At 36.8% G+C, this 19179-nt stretch overlaps 1 protein-coding gene across 4 annotated transcripts in view; it reads right to left on the bottom strand.

Moving 5' to 3' along the window:
• Lpar1 (lysophosphatidic acid receptor 1) overlaps window positions 1–19179 on the bottom strand; it is a 134594-nt gene that overhangs the window by 78476 nt on the left and 36939 nt on the right. The window contains exon 1 of one of the 4 annotated variants that reach the window (XM_005382729.2): window positions 1812–1844. The exons of the other annotated variants lie outside the window; for them this stretch is intronic. The gene's annotated coding sequence lies outside the window, so the exon portion shown is untranslated. Of the gene's footprint in view, window positions 1–1811; window positions 1845–19179 lie in introns of those variants that run through there. 4 annotated transcript variants of the gene reach the window in all.

Below are 19179 nucleotides of genomic sequence, written 5' to 3'. Positions count from 1 at the left end.
AGCAGTACTAGAATATAACTTAAGAAAACTGTCCAAAATATAAAGCAAAAATAAAGTAAAGGAAAATAGAAGAGGTCTGGGAAGCGTAAGAGACAAATAATTCCAGAAGGAAGAAATAAAGGAAACAGAGGGGAGAAAAATATCAAATACTTCAAAACATTTCCTAAAGTAGAAGTGTTTATAGAGTGTAGGGCCCCTGTGAGTACCTACTGGGCCATCTCAATGGATATTAATATGACTACTTAAGGATATATTCCATCCCTGTGAGTTTTTGTTTTTCACTCAGGGGATTAAAACAAAATCTGTAAGATAGCAAAAAGGGGATAGAATGGGTCATCAGCAAAGGACTGGAAATCAAAGTCTTTGGACTTATCAAGGGCAACTCTAAAAGCTAGAGGACAACGGACCAACAATGAAGAAAATAATTTATAACCAAGACTTCTACTGGAGGATGTTCTTCTGCAAAACAGGGAGAAAGATAAGAAAAAGGAAGGCATGTGATACAGGAAACAGGATTACAGCACTGAAGAAAAACAAAAGGAATTCCTGGCGTAACTGCAAAGGGAGAGCCCCGCAGGACGGGCAAGAAGACTTCGCAGGTCACACTGACAGAAGAACTGTCCCTCTGGATGTACTGAGAACAGGTTTCTGGATTGAGTTTGGGACTGAATAAGTAACAAACACACAGAAAACTAAACAAATATTAAAGGAATGGTTAATTTAACAGCAAACAAAACATTGTCAGAAGAGCAAAAGGATTCAAAAAACTCTTCAAAACATAGCTCAGGTATAATCGGTATGGACAAACTCATCGTTAGAGTAATAAGGAATACTGGATGAAGTGATGTCATGACCTAACTCCGTCAGGACAGTGAGGCCCAGCACAGGGGGAGAGACGATGTCGCATTCTTCCCCATAGGAAATGTATACATATTTGCAACTCATAAATCAAAAATTAGAAATAAAAGTCTTGGAATTTCACAGTGTATACGTATTTCAGAACAACATGTTGTGTGTAAATTTTTTAATTAAAAATCTGAGAGACAATGCACACATCAAGGGTGGCCACTGAAACGAGTGACAATGGGAAGCTAGTGAAGGCAAAATACGAAAGAAATAGGGACTCTTTTCTTAACAAGCTTCATGGGGCTACTTGATGGATTAAATTATAAATGTTTATAACTTGGGTGAAAAAATTACAAAGAGTATCACTGCTGAAGCTAAAACTTTAAAACTACAAAAGGCAGATGTACAACTGTGAACACCAAAGTTGACACCCTGGAAGGCTGGATTGAGTGAAAGCAAAGTGTGTGTTTACCATAATGAAATATATTGCACTGAATAGAAATTAGAGGTATAGGAAATAAAGGCTCAACATAACACTTGGCATACTTGAGAAGAACAAATGGAGCCAAAATTCATAAACAATAAAAATAAGCTTTTCTAATTCCTACCTCAGAAATAAACAAACAAAATATCTGATTTAAAAACCAGCAAAAGACTTGAGTAGACATTTCCCCAAATAAGATATAAGATTGGCAAAAATAGGAACTGATGTTCCATATCACTGATCATGCAGGAAATGCAAAATAAAACTGCAATGAGATAGCTCACATTGACTAGGATGGCCATCATAAAAATTAAAAATAAACTGATAAGCAGAAAATTAATGCTGTCAAAGACATGGAAAAACTGGAACCCTTGTACACTATTGGTGAGATGATAAAATGTGTGTTTACACTAGAAAACAATATGGCTTTTCCTCAAAAAAGTAAATATAGGGCCCCGGATATAGCTCAGTGGCACAGTACCTGCCTGCAAGTGTGAGGTCCTAAGTTCAATTCCTGTAACAAAAAAAAAAAAGTAAGTATAGAACTACCATATGATCCAGCAATTTCACTTTGGAGTATAAGCCCAAAAGAATTAAAAATAGGATCTCAAAAAGCTACTTATATACCCATGTTTCTAAGGCATTATTTATTCAGCCAAGAAGCAGAAGAATCCAAGGTGTCCAGTAATGGATGAAAGCATATGAAGAAAATGTAGCATATATTTACAAAAGAATATTATTTGGCCTTAAAAAGGACATTATGACATATGCTAAAACATGGGTGAATCTTGAGAACATTATGCTAAGTGAAATGAGCCAGTCACAAAAACACAAATACTGTATGAGTCTAGCTAGGGGATACCTAGAGTAGTCAAATCTATAGAGACAGAAAGTACAACAGTGATAGCCAGGCACTAAAGAAAGGAAGAGTGGGGATTGCTTAATGGGCAGAGTTTTAGACAGAACTCTGAAGAAAAGAATCTGGAGACTGGTTTCATTCTATGGTTTGAATGTTTCCTTCAAAAGTCCATATGTCAGACCTTTGTGCACAGTTATAATCCTAGTTACTTGGGTGGTGGCGACAGGAGGATCACAAGTTCAATTCCAATCTGAGGAGATCAAACTAGCACATCTGTTCTTTCTCCTCATGTGATACTTTTTGTTATGTTGTGAAGCTGCCAGAAGGCTTTCATCAGATACTGGACTCAGAGCTATGAGGCACACAAACCTCTATTCTTTATAAATCGCTTAGACTCCAGTATTTTGTTATAGCAACAGAAGATAGACTAAGACATTGCACAACAATGTGGCTGTGCTGAACATTCCTGACTATACACTTAAATGGTTAAGTGAATAAATTTTATATCATGCATATTTTACCACAGATTTGTTAGAAAAAAGCTTAGTTCTTCCAGGAAAGACATGAAACAAATGATCTACAACTGAAACATTAACTTGAAATTACTTAGACTTTATGGAGAAAAAAAAAATGGGTAGAAAAAAATATCAAATCAAAATGTGAAAAATATTGGGCTGAATTTAGCCATCATCCTGGTCACAATAGACAATAAGACAGAGAAACAATTTTCAAGACCTTGTCAGAAATATGGAAATGACTCAAAAGTTCTACACTCAGCCAAGCTGTCACTTACTTGCAATTTGCAAGAACAAGGCACTTTTAAGTATAAAACAACTCACTCTGAAAAGTCTAATCAATGTCATACTACAACTACTCATGTAGTAAATCTCAGTAATGGCCTCAGGAGAGCTCCAGCAGGAGCAGCCTATCAATCCATACAAACACAGAGCACCAGTGATAAGAATGGGGACAAAAATGCAGCAATAAGTACTTTTAAAACTACATAATTAAAATAGATATAACTAATAAGCTAAAGTGAAAACCAGAAAAAGGTTTTATTTTTCACCTGTGGAGAAAAGAGCCAATTGGCACTGTTTTATTTCTAAAGTTAACAAAAATTACACTATGGTTAAAGACCGAAAAAGAAAGGGGATGGTAAACAGGGTGAGGAAGGGACAGCTATGCTAACCCATTCCTATCCCTGCCTCTTGGAACAGTGCTGAAGCCAATAGCCCAGCTGGGATGGGTGAGGAATGGATCAGAGTCCCTTAGCTTCACGTTCAGGGTTAAAACAAAGAAATTAGAGGACCACCTGAGAAACCAAATATTTCTTATGCTTCATTTTAAAATCCCAACTCCACCTCTGGCAAAAGAAATTGTCCTCTTTCTCTCAGAATATCAGACCTAAGATTCTGATTCAATGTATTCATAGGAGACAATAGATTTCGTGTTCTTAACTCTTTCCTTTCCCACTGACAGGATCAGTTTTCCTATGTGCCTCTCCAATTTTTCTATCCAACCCTTTATTATACATTTGGCCTAAGAGTTGCTGTTCTTTTTCCATATGGTACAAAGCTGATACACTCAAAGGAAGGAACACGGCCAGCCCACCCTGCTGACTGCAGAAAGAAAAACACAGCTTCCACATTTGCACTCCTTCACTTATATTTTATCAATTCAGACTCCAGTACTTGACACATTGGAAAAATGGGCCAAAAGTCATATAAACTCACTGAAATGACTTGGAGGCTAGATGGACAAGTATACAGTTTCCACTTCAGAAGTTCATAATGGGAGGAAATGTGTCCTATGACTCCTCAACATAGCTAGGAATTGTAAAGCATGATTTATATAATAATCTCAGAGCTGTAGTTACTGCGATGCCAACAGATATTTTGGCCAAACCTGCTTGTCAGGGTCAAGCCAATTTGTGTCATTATGCTCATACAATGGGAAGAATCTCTACTGTAGGCATACTATATCAAGAATGATCTAGAGCTACAGATTTCTGACTTAGAGAAAATGAAATTTAAACGAGTGTAACCAGTCATGAAAGGAGAGATCAAGAAAAGAAGGGATGAGATCTACATTTTAGAAGAGAATGATGAAAAAGAAGCCAATAAGGAGGACTGAAGAAATATTCTTGAAAAGTAAGACAGAACAGTTCCTCTTTGGGTAAGAGACAGACACTGCCCTGTTTCTCTCCCTAGCCCGAGACCACAATGTCTACATGCTTGATCTTAGCGTCTACATGCTGCATTTGCAAAGGGATACAGAAAAATACAGAATGGATGGGAATGAGGATTTCCATGTGTGAGGGGGAGGACCAGATCTAAAGGATACAGTAGGCGTAGTTCTACTGTGAAATGTTTAAGAAGAGAGCCATTGAGCCAAGATGGAATGATTTCAATCCATAGTTTTCAAGACAAGGAAAATTACAACCTCAACAATCAAGCTTCACACAAGCCTGACTCTTCTAACCACAGTGGATGCAGGAGACTTGGAAGACGTTTCCCTCTAAGAATGCTGCACGCATCTCACATCAGAAGTAATTCTTGAGTGGCCTACAATAAAAGGCGTGTGTATGTTCATACGGGTGGAGGTGAGGGGAAGGGCAAGAGGGAAGAGGAAAGACTGAATGTGGTGGGGACAAAGTGTCAAAATAGCTGGTCAGAATATAGAAGTCTGTGGCTGTGGTGAGAGCAGCAATTTAGCCTAGAATAAGACTTTTCAACAGCAGAGTGTTCTCTTGAGAGGCATCGTCCACCATTTGCGATTTCAAGTGGCTTCAAACTCAAGGGCTTTTCAGAAAACAAAAACCCTCACAAGCATTTTAGAGTGCTTGAATCAAAAAAAAAAAAAAACAATGATTTTAAAAGTGTACTTCAGTGTAGCAAAGTTATATTTGAAAAACAATTTTCTGATGTATTGGTTTGTACAACAACTAGGAAAATAAACACTCAGAAATACTTCTTACATAAATACAATTGTTACAACACCTCTGGGATGTATTCTGGATGTATATTTGTTTGCATGATGTGCATCAAAATCCTAAAGTAGCCAGATGGTGGCACACACCTGTAATCCCAGGACTGTGGGAGGCTGAGGCAGGAAGATTGTAAGTTCGAGCCTAGTTTGGGCAGCTTAGAAAGACCCTGTCTCTAAATAAACAAATGAACACCAAATAAATAAATAAGGAGTTGTAGATGTATATGTGATAAGAGCTGTATCCAGAACATACAAAGAACTCTTAAAACCCAAAAGTAAAAGAGACAGATAAGTTCATTTTAGAATGACAAAATATCTGAATAGACATTTTCCTAAAAAATTTACAACTGACCAATAAGTATATGAAAAGACATTCAATAACACTGGCTATTAGGGAAATTCAAATCCACAATAAGATAACTCTTTATAATCACTAGGACAATTACAAGTAAAAGGATAGGTAATAACAAATGTTGGTGAGTATGCAGAGAAATTAAAACCTTTATATATTGCTGGTTGAAAATGTAAAATGGTGCAGCCACTGTGAAAAATAATCTGACAGTTCCTCAAAATATAAAACAGAATTTCCATATGACCCAGGAATTCATTCCTATACCCAAAAACTGAAAATATATTTCTACACAAAAACTTCTCCAAGAATGTTCATAAAAACTTTTTCAAAATCATCAAAGCATGGAAACAATCCAATCACCTATCTATAGCTAAGTGGATAAAAATTATATATGATAGTTCTAAAAAAACACAGTATTATTGAGCAATGAAAAGAAATGTTGCAAGGATAAATTCTACAGCATCTCTGCACCTTGAAAACACTGTTAAGTGAAAGAAGCTAGTTACAAAAGGCCACACAAGCAATGTATATAAAAATATTCAGCACATATGAAATTTCCTGTAAGACAGAATATAGATTCATGTTTTCTGGGAGTTTAGAGAAGAAGGAATAGAGAATAACTGATAATACAGAATTTCCTTTTGAATGAAAAAATTTTCTACACCTGTTTATGGTAATGGTTGTTAACTCTAAATATATGAAAACTTACTGAACTTTACACTTTAAATGATTGAATTATATATGAATTATATCTCAAAGCTATTGAGAAACACAATCAACAAAAATAATTATAGGGCTTATTACAACGGTAACATTTTTTAAAAGTTGAGAAAGAAAAATGTAGTATACTGTTTTGAGGTTCTTATGCCATAGATAAAGTACACCTAAAAGTTGCCTAGAATGAATTAAAGCCTACTATGAATACTGAATCAACCACTAACAACAAAATAAGAATCAGCTAATTTGTTGTTTTGATTTTGTCTTCATTGTTGTTAGTTTTTTTAATTTTTAAAAGAAAAAAAGAATCAGCTAATATGTCAACAAGATAAAATAAAATCATAAAATATACCAAATTCCAAAGAAGAAAACTGAAACAGATGGAACAAACAGCAAAATTAGAGAATTAAACATAACCATATCAAAACACATATACACACATTAAATATAAGTGGTCTAAGCAACCTAATTAAAAGGTAGAGGTTTTCAGAGTGATAAAACAGCAAGACCTAACTACAGGCTCACTAAAAGAACCATACTTTAAATATTAAGACAGAAATAGTTCAAAAATAAAAGAGTGGTAAAACATATATCACACTCACACTAAACAAAATACAGTTGAAGTGCCCATATTATATTGAAATGGCTATAATATCTGACAGAGTACACTTTAGAGCAGAACAGTGTCAAGGATAAAGAAAGCCATTTCACAATGACAAAGAGTCTATTCATCAAGATGATGCAACAATCCTAAAAGCGTCTGCATCTAATAACAGACTTTCAAAATATACAAAGTAAAAACTGATGACAAGAAAAATGAACAAATCCACAATTATAGCCAGAGTTCAATACCCCTGTCATTAGTTGACAAAACAGAAAATCAACAAGGGTATGAAGGACTTGTACAACACAACCAACTTGATTTAAATGACGTATGGAACACTCACCACAGCACCAGCAAAATACACATTCTTCTCAAGTGCAAAAGAAATTTGTACCAAAACGGGTCATAGTCTGGGATATGAAGCACATCTCAATAAATTTGAAAGGATTTATGTCACACAAAGTATGTTCCTTAACCACACTTGAACTAAATTAGAAGTCAGTAATACAAAGATTTCTGCAAGATTACCACACGTTACTAGTTTGGAAAACTAAGTAACATATCTCTAAAATACTTTACTAATCAATGAAGAAATTAAAAAGTATTTTGAACTGAATGAAAATGAAAACAAAATATATTAAAATTGTGGTCATGCAATACTTAAGAGGAAAATTATGGCATTAAATATCAATAATAGGAAAAAAGAAAAGTCTCAAATAAATAACTTCATCTTTTACCATCAGAAATTAGAAAAAAATAATCCTTTCCCACTAGCCTGATCAGGAAAAAGAGAGATAAGCACAAATTAATACCAGGAATGAAAGATAGGAAATCACTGCTGATTCCACAAATATTAAAACTTAGAATAAGAAATGATAAAGACAGTGCAGTATGGACATAAACATAGGTTAATGGAACATAACAGATAATTCAGCCATGAACCTAAATTTATACAACTGATTTTTGACACAGGCAAAATGGGCTACTGAGTGGAGAAAGGCTATCCAAGAGTTGTACTAAAATTATTTGATATAATATAATACTAAAAGTATTTGATAGCCAAATTCCCCCCAAAAAAATTTTTATTCATATCTCACAGCATATACAAAACTTCACTCAAAGGATCACAGATCAAAATGTTAAACTGAAAGCTTTGAAACTTCTAGAAGAAAACATAAGAGAAGCTCTGTAACATGAGGCAAACAGCTTTCTTTGCTGTGCCCCTGCCATAAGGTCTGAAAGCAACAGAGAGAGCTTACCAACTACGGCTAAGCCCTCCAAAACTGTGCACCAAAGTCAGCGTCTCCTTTTTATAAGCTAAAAAAAAAAACAAAATCAGAGAAAATTTTTATACGTAAGGTAGGCACAGTTTTCTTAGATAAGATACCAAAACCATGACCTCTGAAGCACAAATTTAAAAACCGGGCATCATAAAAATTAAAAACTTATGTTCTTCAGAAGACACAGTTAAGTAAAAGTAAAGGCAAGCCATAAACTGAGAAAATACTTTTGAGGTATGTGTCTGTTAAAGGACTCATATCCAAAGTATGAAAAAAATTTCAAAATTCTGCAAGAAACCAGATCCATGTTTAAAATGGGCAATGATTTCCACACTTTAAAGACAATATGCAGATGGGAGATAAACTCAGAAGAGCAAATAGGAAAATATAAATTAAAATCACAATAAAATACCAATACATATTTATTAAAATGAATAAAATTAAAAAGAATATAAAATTAAAAGAATAGTGGTAAGGATATAAAGATTCTGCAACTCTCACAGATTAATATGGGAATGTAAGATGGGATCAGTTTGGAATAAAGTTCTTTAAATATTAAACACATATTTAACATCCACTTAGCTATTTCATACCTAGGTATCTACTGAAGAGAAAAAGTATATGTCTATACAAAGACTTGAGCACAAATATTTATAGTAGCTTTATCTGTAACAGCCCCAAGCTGGAAAGAGCTAACATGCCAACTTATCAATGAATGAATAAACAAATTATTGTATAATCATACAATGAAACCAGCAGGAGAAATAACTATTAAGATACAGAATAACATATATCAATCTCAAAGCAAGTGAAAAGAAGCCAGACAAAACACAGGACTTTATGCATATGATCCCATTATGATTATAGAAAATTCAAACTAATTTCTAGTGACCAAAAAGTAGAACAGTGATTGCCCAGAAATACAAAGGAAGAACTAATACTAGGAAATGATTTCAAAGGGACTGCAGAAAATTTGGAAGGTAATGGATCTGTTCCCTGTCTTGACTGTGATGAGATCAAAGGTACATCCATATGTCAAACATATTAAACTGTATACATTAAATGTTTATAAGGTCAATAAAATTTTACTAAAAGAAAACATCATAATTTTAAAATGCTCTTTTATAGATTGTTAAAGAAAAAATTTTAATAACATTCTCCTTAAAAGGAAAACTGGCATATAAGAAAATCTGATCACTGATAATGAACTAATAACTTTTTAAAAGCATATGTTTGTAACAAAGCAGGGGAAACCCAGTGCAGGGTGTCTGGAACTGAGGTAAGGCGGATGTCCCCCTGAGAGGAGCACATGTCAGCAAGGAAGAATCTTAGAGTGAAGGATAAACAAGTGTAGTCTCATGTATTTCAGTAGTAATAGTAACAGTGATAATTGTAAATATGTGTTGCACAGCAAGAAGCCTGTGAATAGTAATATCTCAAAAACAGTGAACACATTTAGCACTTACACCTTAATTTCTAAATACCATTCTAAGCTCTCTGAAGAAATGTCTGGCTTAAGTTTCTTTGGGCTCATAGTTTGCAGAGGTATTAGTCTATAATCAGCTGTCTCCAAGGTAGGGCAGCATGGCAGATGGGCACGGCAGAGGAGAAAAAGTTCATAGCATGGCACTGGGAAGCAGAGAAAAAGATCAAAAGGAGGAGCAGGGAAGAAATAGATCCCTCCAGGTCCCACACCTACTCCAACCAGGCTTCCCCTCTAAACACATTTAGCTGTAAACTCATAGTGGAGTAATCTACTGAGGAGTATCATGTCCCATGATCCATTCACCTCCAAAAGCCCCAGCTACGAGCACATGAGGTCTTGGGGGGAGATCTAAATATAATTCATAACATCCCATTCAGAGTCTTCAAAAGACTCATGTCCATCCCTTTATGTAAAATGTAGTTTTAGTTCATCTCTAAGAGTTGCTATAACAGTTTTAGCATTTTTGCTGAAAAGTCCAAGTCCAAAGCCTCCTCTGAGATTTAAGGCAAACTCTTTTTTGTGAGCCCCTGTAGAAATCAAGAAGAAAGTTAAACACTGCCAACATACAAAGGCACAGAGTAAATGTTCCCAGTATAAAAGAGGGAAATGAAGGGACAGAAAGGAATGGCACTAAAGTAAGATGCATGAAATACAGCAGGGCAAACATTAAGTCTTGTAGTTTCATATCCAGCACCTGGTACAATCTAGGGCAAGATGTGAACTCTAAAGGGCTTGGGCACCCTTGCCCCTATGGCACTGATAGCAGTTGTAGCCCTCATGGCCTCTCTCTTAGCCTGCTTTGCTTCTGCCCTGTAGCTTTCTTCAGACATTCCATTTTCCTGGCTTTCCTAATACTCCGAGGTATCCACTGCACTTTCATCATCACTCTGAAAGCTTCATATATGGCCCTTTCAGAGGCACACTGCCTCACAGGACTTCTTCTGAAATCTGGGTGGAAGCTTTTCTGACCCTATAACTTTTGTATCCTGCATGGATGTAAAACCAACACCACATGGATGATGCCAAGATCTGCCACCAGCTGGAGCAGTAGCCAGGCTTCTTCCTTCTACCTTGGCTGCAGCAGTCTATGAATACCTGGGTGGCTGAGCACCATGAACTGAATCCTAAGGAACAAACTCCTTAAGTAGCCACCATTTTGGAATACGTTGGAAGAAAGAAAGAAAAGAAGAAGCCTAGGGCTTTCTTCTCAAAACAGTCCTTTACCTTTGCAATTTTGAGCCTGCAAAGGGTGGAGTCTTGCTGGATTTTCACATTCCCTCAGGCATTTTTCCTTTTGTCCTGTTCTAAGGTACAGTACTTGGTTTGTTTTTGTTTTTTAATGCAACCAAGCTCTACTCTGCTCTATCTTTGCAGGGCCCAACTCTACCTGAGCTTCCTTTCTGGCCAAATTCAAAACTTTTAAAACATTCTGCTGAGCTGTTTGCCCTTCATTGGCAATGTAGAGCTAGCTAAAATAGTACTCACTCCGCAGCCTAAACATTTGGCTGCCTTGAATTTCCTCAGCCAGATTAATTAGTGCACCACCCTTAATATCAGTCACCAGCAAAGTCTCTGGATATAAGCAAAGTGCAAACAAATTTTGTGCCAGAGCATAACACATATGGCCTGAGTCCAACTGCTAACCTTCTTCCCAACTAGATCTTCTTGGGCCTGGTCTTTTACACTTGCATTACCATCAACGTTCTGGTCTTCAGAGCTCTGACCAGAGTCTCCCATCAAACTCCACTCACATCACTTTAGGATTGCTTCTCAAAGATGTCAGAGGCTGGGTCTGGGGAGCCCGGAGGCTGAAATAAGGAATTTAACCCAACCTTTTTAACATAAGTATGCAGGTTCCCTGACTCCCATCATGGAAAAAGAATTTTCAGAATGTGTCAGTAAAAGAGGCATGAAAAGGATTTTTTATAGGTAGATATAGGAGGCACTCAAGGGCAGAGTGTGTGTGAGTGCTCAAAGAAATGAGGCAGAATACATTTGGGAACCAGGGAGGTGTGTTTGGGGAGGTGAAAATCTATGGAATTCAATAATCTACAGTCTTGGTCTCAGTCTTTTGGTCTTAGTCTTCATCTTAGTCTTAGTCTTAGTCCTAGTCTTAGTCCTAGTTTTAGTTCTAGTCTTAGTGGGAGGCAGAGCATGGCTCACCCCTAGTGAGACAATGTTCTCTTTCTATGGGAAATGCCAGAAGGATGATCCTTTCATGGGTGGAAAAGGATTATTTGCAAGTAAATGGGAATAAGCAAACCCATTTGCCGCTGAAAGAGAGTTCCCCAGGGTTCTGTTTTTGGAGAAGGAAAAAAAGTAAATAAACCAGGCTTATGTTCTGAAGCTGTAGTTTTTCTTTAAAGTGCAATTTTAAAAATCTCAGTTTCCTTTCTACCTAGCTTTATTTCTTTTATTCAACCTCAAACCAGCGTCTCCAAGCTTTTCCAAACTCCTCCCATAAGCCAGTTCAAAAGGCTTTTGGACCACATGGTCAGGTATCAAAGCAATAATTATTGCATCAAAGCAATAATCCTACTTCTGGTACCAAAGTTTGTTTTAGTTACTTTTTAGCTGTTGAGCACTATCCTCGCAAATCTGAGGAGAAAAGGTTTATTTTGTGTCACAGTTTGTAGAGGTTTCAGTCCACAGTCAGCTGGCTCCAAGACAGGACAACATGGTGGAAGGGCATGGCAGCAGAGAAACAGCTCATGGCAGGGCAGCCAGAAGCAGAAAGAAAGATCAAGGGGAAGAAAAGGGAAGAGAGAGATCCCTCTGGGACATGCACCCAGTGACCTACCTCCTCCAACCCAGCTTCACCTTGAAACACCACCTTTAGCCATAAACTCATCAGTGAGATAAGCCACTGATGAGTATCACACTCCCATGATCCAGTCACTTCCTAAAACTCCCACATGTGAGTACATAGAACTGTGAGGGTACATCTAGATATAAACCATAATACCAGGCAAGCATATGATGCCTTAGAACATCATGTGCAGAGTGCAAGTTAAGGCAGCACACAAACAATTATAAGAAGTTGTTAAAAGGACAGGAAAACTCACTGTAAGGTACCCACTAATGAATTATTTAACACTTTAAAGACACAGGAATTCATGAGTTCATTTTAGTATAAATTAAAAGTTTAATTTTTAAAAATGGATAGTCTCAAACACTTCTCCACAAAATATCTATTAATTACCAAGGGAAAAACAGTGACTTTTTAGTAGTGAAGTGTGGAAGACAACACCTTAATCAAGTAATCAAAATAAGCATCCCCAGTAACAGAATAAATTGTTACCATGTGTCACAAGATGCAACAAGACAATCACTTCTGTGATACTCCTGCCAAAGGTTCAAAATCTAAACTTAATCCAGAGAAAACATGTGACAAGCTCAAACTGAAAAATACTCTATAAAATAACTGGAATATAATTTTGAACAGACAAAAGTTATAAAAGCGAAACAACAAAAACCTTAGAGAAACTTTCCATATTAAAGGAAGCTGAGAAGAGACAGAACAACTGACCATAACTCAAGATTGGGAACCGAATATTTTGCTATCAAGGATACTATGACAACCTGAGAAAACTTGAATGACAGTAAAATAAGTTCACTTACTGATTTTGATAGTTGTGATTTGATCGTTTGTGACTGTGCACAGGATTGTCCTTATTTGTGAGAAATATAAAATAGGTGAGGATGGGAGTTAGAGTATAAATATGAACAACTCACTCTAAATTGACTTGATGAGAGAAAAGGTCCTTCACACTCCTGCACTGTCCTTGCAACTCTACTGCAAATTTGAGAGATGCAAGAGAAAAGAAGAAAGAAGGGGAGGAGAAAAAACTAAAATAAAATTTTTTAAATGAAAGAAAGTTCATGTGTCACTACTAACTGTAGAGCAAACATACCTAAGAATATATTTAATTTTTCTTTTTTTAAATCTGGGCATGTTACTGATACAAATCACACTGCTATCCCAGACACACAATGTGCCTGGTTTTGGAGAAGACAGAAAAAGATGTCTCAGATAAATCACAAAGTTTGAAAGGCAAGCTGCCAAAAGTCAAATAAGTCTTTGGAAAAAGGAGAAGTCTGAACCACAGTAAACAGTTCAGGCAGCAACACATCACCAAGTTTTATTATATTTTCAAGTGATGCGGAAATACTATAGCATTAGATATATTTACATTCAATATAAAACCAAAAAAAAGGGCAGACGTTTCAGCCATGTCATCCTAAGTACTACTTTTGTTTCCAGGAGATAGGAGAAATGTGACAAGGTGCTGTGCTCTTTGAAGATGGCAGATTATGAATTTTCTTCTGCCTACCAGTGACAATAATCTCTTCCAGATGTTGTTCAGCCCACAATGTGCTATGCAAAAATATGAACTTTCAGCTTATTTCAGGAGCCAAATAAGAAACTGAATTTTCCTCATTAACCTCTAATTAAACTAGAGATAAAAGCTTTAAAAAAAAACTCAGTATGCAACTTATAAAACTGATCCAAAGTTTTAAGGGGGAAAAAAAAAAAAAACAACGTACCTGTTGAATACAACCCTGGTATCTACTTCAGTATGGGAAAAATAATAAGACATTTAATTTCATTTCCTTTTCCTCCTCCCACTATGCACCATTCTTCTTCAGTAAAATCCCTCTTGGCAATACTGCTTTGACACAGTAAATATAGAAAGGAACTTAAAGAAAACTGGTATTGTGCTAGAGGATGAATTATTCCCAGCTGGGCTATGTAGTTTCCTGAGAATTCATATATATGATTTTACCAATTTGAAGAGTCAGTAATGCTGGCCTCATTCTTTAACATAACAGTACTGTGTGCTACACTTCAAACGTGACCACTCTGCTGAAGAAACAGGAAAGCCAAGCAAAGAAAATTAAATGACTCTCTATTCACAATGATTTAGTAACTGTGAAATTATGAGGAGGGGACTCTCTAACTTATATGAATAGTATTCTAACTCCTATTTTCCTGTTGCAAAAAGGTTCTCAATATGGTAGCAGGCACCTTTTAAAATAATTGCTGGGGCTGTTTATCAAGGAAGCATCAGAAAAGGGAATTTTTTGATAAACTATGAGAAAAACAGTAAAACCACAAAGAAGCCGCAAATCCCCCACACCCCACAAGACCTAAAAACCAACAAGAGAGAGACCTAAAAACAGCTGTGAGGCCCCATGTTAGAAACTTCTAAACATCAGCCTGAAAGATGCCATTCTACATGTCCAGAAAAACACAAGAGGATATTCCAAATATGCAGAGAATGGAGTCTGTCATACAGATAACTTCTAGCTAGTGTATAAAGGGAATTGCTGACCACCCCAAAGAGATGCAGCATTACACATTTAGAAGTGAAATTCTAGTAAAAAGTATCTGCTAAGAGAAAAATGCTTTACTAAACTGATATTCCCTTTAAGAATTAGGAGAAGAAGACACAACCCAACAGGCTCAGTAGTTAAAGAGATTCTACCTGACCAAGGATTTCCCCAAGGCTTTGAAAGGCAAGCAGCGTGCCTACTGTAGAGCCAGGGTGAATATGATTGCTCCTTTAAGTCAAGTCACAGAGATAAAATAAGCAGGTGGTAAACCTAAAAATCCTTTATATTCCAAGATGTCCCCATTTTACAGTATTTTAGTTTAGGGCTGCAAGAGACAAAATGTGTGGGTACTCAATCCATTGCAGAAAAGTTATTGCCAGAGAGTAGGGGATTTAAAAAAAAAAAAAAAAAAAAGCTACCTCTTCGAAGAACCACTCCAGCTTCTCTAGGTAGTGGCGGTGGAAGTGACCAGGGTGATATGCAAAGACTCTCTTCCTGCTGGGGTCTGAGAGTTTTGGGATGGAGCCCGCTCTTAGATTCATGTTACATGAACTCCTCTCGGCTGGAGTTCATAGCATCACACTGATTTCTTTTGGCTCCAAGCCCACACTGCAGCTGTTTGTACTTATTTGAGGTATGGTGTATTTTGAAACAAAATGAACCAGATTTCCCCTACTGCCTATGTCAGTGCCTGGTATTGAGAAACATTAACTCTTTCACAGTCAGGCTAAGAAGACAAACAGGGACACTGGCACAGAGATGGGGTAGGTTCTCCAAAGAAGAAACATATTTCTAAACGAAGGGAAGATATTTTATCATTTACTTAAGTTTTTGGGCCCTCCCTATTTTGAAACGAATTTCAGCCACATTAACATGAAGTTATACAAAAAGGGGGAAAAAGGAAGAAACAGCATCATGAATTAAAGTGGGCAAGGGAAATGGGTGTATCAAAATTGAATGCGACGGTTTACTCTGAGTTCCCTGGTAACTAAAGCAGAAGGATTGTGTATTTACCAGAGAGAGAGAGAGACAGAGACAGAGACAGAGACAGAGACAGAGAGATTCCATCTACTAATAAATCTTGGTAAGAGTTATCACGTACTACAAAATATACAAAGCTATTACTGTGATTATTTCTCCTATCAATACTCAGTGAAAGTTGGAGACAAATAGACAGTATCCTTGGATGGTCTATCCCCCATGAATCTTCACACAAAACAGAACCAGATTTATCCATAACTTAACCAGAGGTTTTGATTTAGTAGACTCTAGATACCTCTATTTTTAGTCTCCTTAAGTAATTCTGAAGCAAACCTCTGATTCTATGCCATTATCTTAAATCAGAATTCTTTAAAGATACCTATATGGGAACAAACGATTATTATATTCTACATTTATAGTTAATGAGTAATTAAATAGAATACAAAGTGAGAGTAGAGTAAGCTTTACTGGAAAATATAAAAGCACTGATTCCTTGGGCTATGCCCAAGCTAGACTGAATCAGCCAGTGAGAACCATGAAGCTGTATTTTAAGAAAGGTCCACAGTAGATCTAGTTTGGAAGTCAGGTATGCTAACTACTGTTTCAGACTAGTGATTCTCAAACCATTAGATGCCAGAATTCACTGGAGGATTTCAAACAGGTTTCTGGGCACTGTCCCATGAGTTTCTGACAGTACATCTGCGGTGAGCTCAGGAATCTACATTTCCTAACAAGTCCCAAGTGATGCTGGTCCTGGAGCCAAAACTTGAAAACCATTACTAGACTATCTGCTTAATACATCACTGACCTCAACTAGCCTTTGATAGAATAATAAAGTAGATAATTCAGGACTGAACTCTCTGGTGAGTGTCTGAAGTATACTCATTATTATCAATTTAAAACAGTTTCATGTGTTTTTTTATACCCATCATAAAAGGTAAGGATGACATTTTCTTTATAAATCCAAAACAAATTATACTTTAATCCAAACTGAAAGCTATTTCACCTGTTCAATTAGAAGGACTGCCAGTAATTTTCTTAGGAGAGAACCTTTTAATTATTTAACAAAGGCTAACTAAAACTCTACAAACTAGTAAAGAACAGATGTGAGAGCACCATTACCATTCAAAAATCTTGGACATTGAAAAATCACACACACATACTTAATGAAGCTCCTAAGAACATGTTGTTTTTTGAATAGTATTTCATCATAATGTGTTTCCATAAGAATAAGACAGCTGCAAAATGTTCCTATCATATCATTATGTGAATTGACCTATAGGATGAAGCTATTCAGTGCTGTCCATCTGAATGATAGAGGGTACTGCCGAAAGCAACAGCTTTAGTTTGGACAAAGGCAATAGCAAGCTCTCTTTAAGAAAAGAACTGGCCAACAAGTATGAGGCTTTCTAAATTCATTTCCTGTTCATGAGTATAAGATCATACTGTAGCTCAAGTAGAAAGGCACTATCTAACTTATGCAGAAATTTTAAGTTATTAAAGTATAATTTTAACAGAAGGCAGAAAGATGGAGACACAAATGGGTTTTATATCATTTCCAAAGAGAATATGATCTGTCAAAAGATAATTACTATGTGCTACATTATTCTCTGGATGGCTGTATCAATCCTCTTAAGAAACATTAAAGTCTAAAATCTTTCAGATCAGTTCAACCCAGAAGTATTTCATCAGGATGAAAAGCTATGATTAAATTAACAAATCATGCAAATGGACATAAACTGACTTCTCAAGATGGATGACATCAGCCCAAATTCCCCATATGTCCCCACCCAATTTCCAGTTAAAGTAAAGGTACAGCAAGTAAAAAGACAAAAATTCCAAACAACTTTGAAACCAAAAATAATACTCAGCCATGTATATGAATCTTGGAAAAATATCCACGGGGGACATGAACCTGAATCAAAAGCAACCAGTGTTCACTGAGTGCTTTGCTTACTGAAAAAGAACCGCTAGAAGTTGGAAGAGTCAAACCTGCCCCACTCTATCTCATTTAACAGAATACAGGGCCAAAGAGAGCAGCCAGGAGGGCCACCTTATGCAGCTCTGCTTTTTCAAAAAACTGATGACTACCTAATTGTTTCAGTCACTTTGAGCTGCTATGCCATATTACCATTGATTATGTGGCTTAAACATATATTTCTCACAGTTCTGAAGAATGGAAGCATGAAATTAGGATACCATCAGAATTGAGTTCTAAGGAGGGCCCTTTTTCAGGCAGCACTGCCATCTTCTTATTGTGTCCTCACAAGGAGAAGAGAGTGGAGAGCCCTCGGACTCTTTTATAAAGGCACTAACCCCATTCATGGGAGCTCTGTCCTCCTGACCTAATCAGCTCACCAAATCCCCACCTCCTAATACCTTTATGTTGAGGATTAGGATTTCAACATATGAATGGGGAGCCCACAACTGTTAGTCTATCATACCACTATTCCTCCTTTCTCCCTTCACTTTCAGAAGTTCTGTACAACAAAGTTCTCTCACACATCTAGAAACACAATAAATAACCCACTGGTTGGTTCATGGCATCCTGAATATGGGAGAACAGAAGCATGGTTGCAGAAGATTTGGGTACAAAAAGAATCCTAACATGAAGGATTTCCTTGTCACTAGCCAGGTCTCTGAGTACTGGCTAACTCAGCAACCAATGGGCCCCACTTTGGTTAAGGGGTTTTGCGGGGAGTGGAGCCAGGATTTTCTCCTGTTTCAGCAGTCAGGATAGAGGGCCTCCAGAGGTGGCCATGGACATCATCTTTGTTCCTGGTGCTGGTCACTCACAGTACCAGGGCACCAAACTAAGTGGGAGACCCAGGGCTGCAACCCTTGATGGGTGCTTCACTGCCAGTCCACTGTATACCTGAATGTAGAGGACAGCTGGCCCAAAAGAAAAAGGCTTCTGAAACCAGGTAAGAGCTCCAGAGGCAGAAAACACTATACACAGTTTTAACTCCAAAGTCCAGGCCTCCACTGTCTGATAAGATAGTAAGTCACCCAGGTGGACAGTACAAAAATAGAACATTTCCACCATCACAAACACTTCTATTAAACAGCACTAGAACTTTGTCTATAAAAAATGTGAAGCGGAACAAGGCTTTTCTATTTTAGTATTTCAATTAACATGGAGGTACTATTATCCACAAAATATAGTCTCCAGAGTTCTGTCGTTTTGGAGCCAGAATTAAATCTAACAAAATGCATCTCAAACAATGTAAATATTAAGACAATTA

The sequence above is a fragment of the Chinchilla lanigera genome, unplaced genomic scaffold (genome assembly GCF_000276665.1).
Source record: "Chinchilla lanigera isolate Chin_1 unplaced genomic scaffold, ChiLan1.0 scaffold00018, whole genome shotgun sequence".
Lineage (NCBI taxonomy): Eukaryota > Metazoa > Chordata > Mammalia > Rodentia > Chinchillidae > Chinchilla > Chinchilla lanigera.
This window is presented reverse-complemented; position numbering and strand designations above follow the sequence as displayed.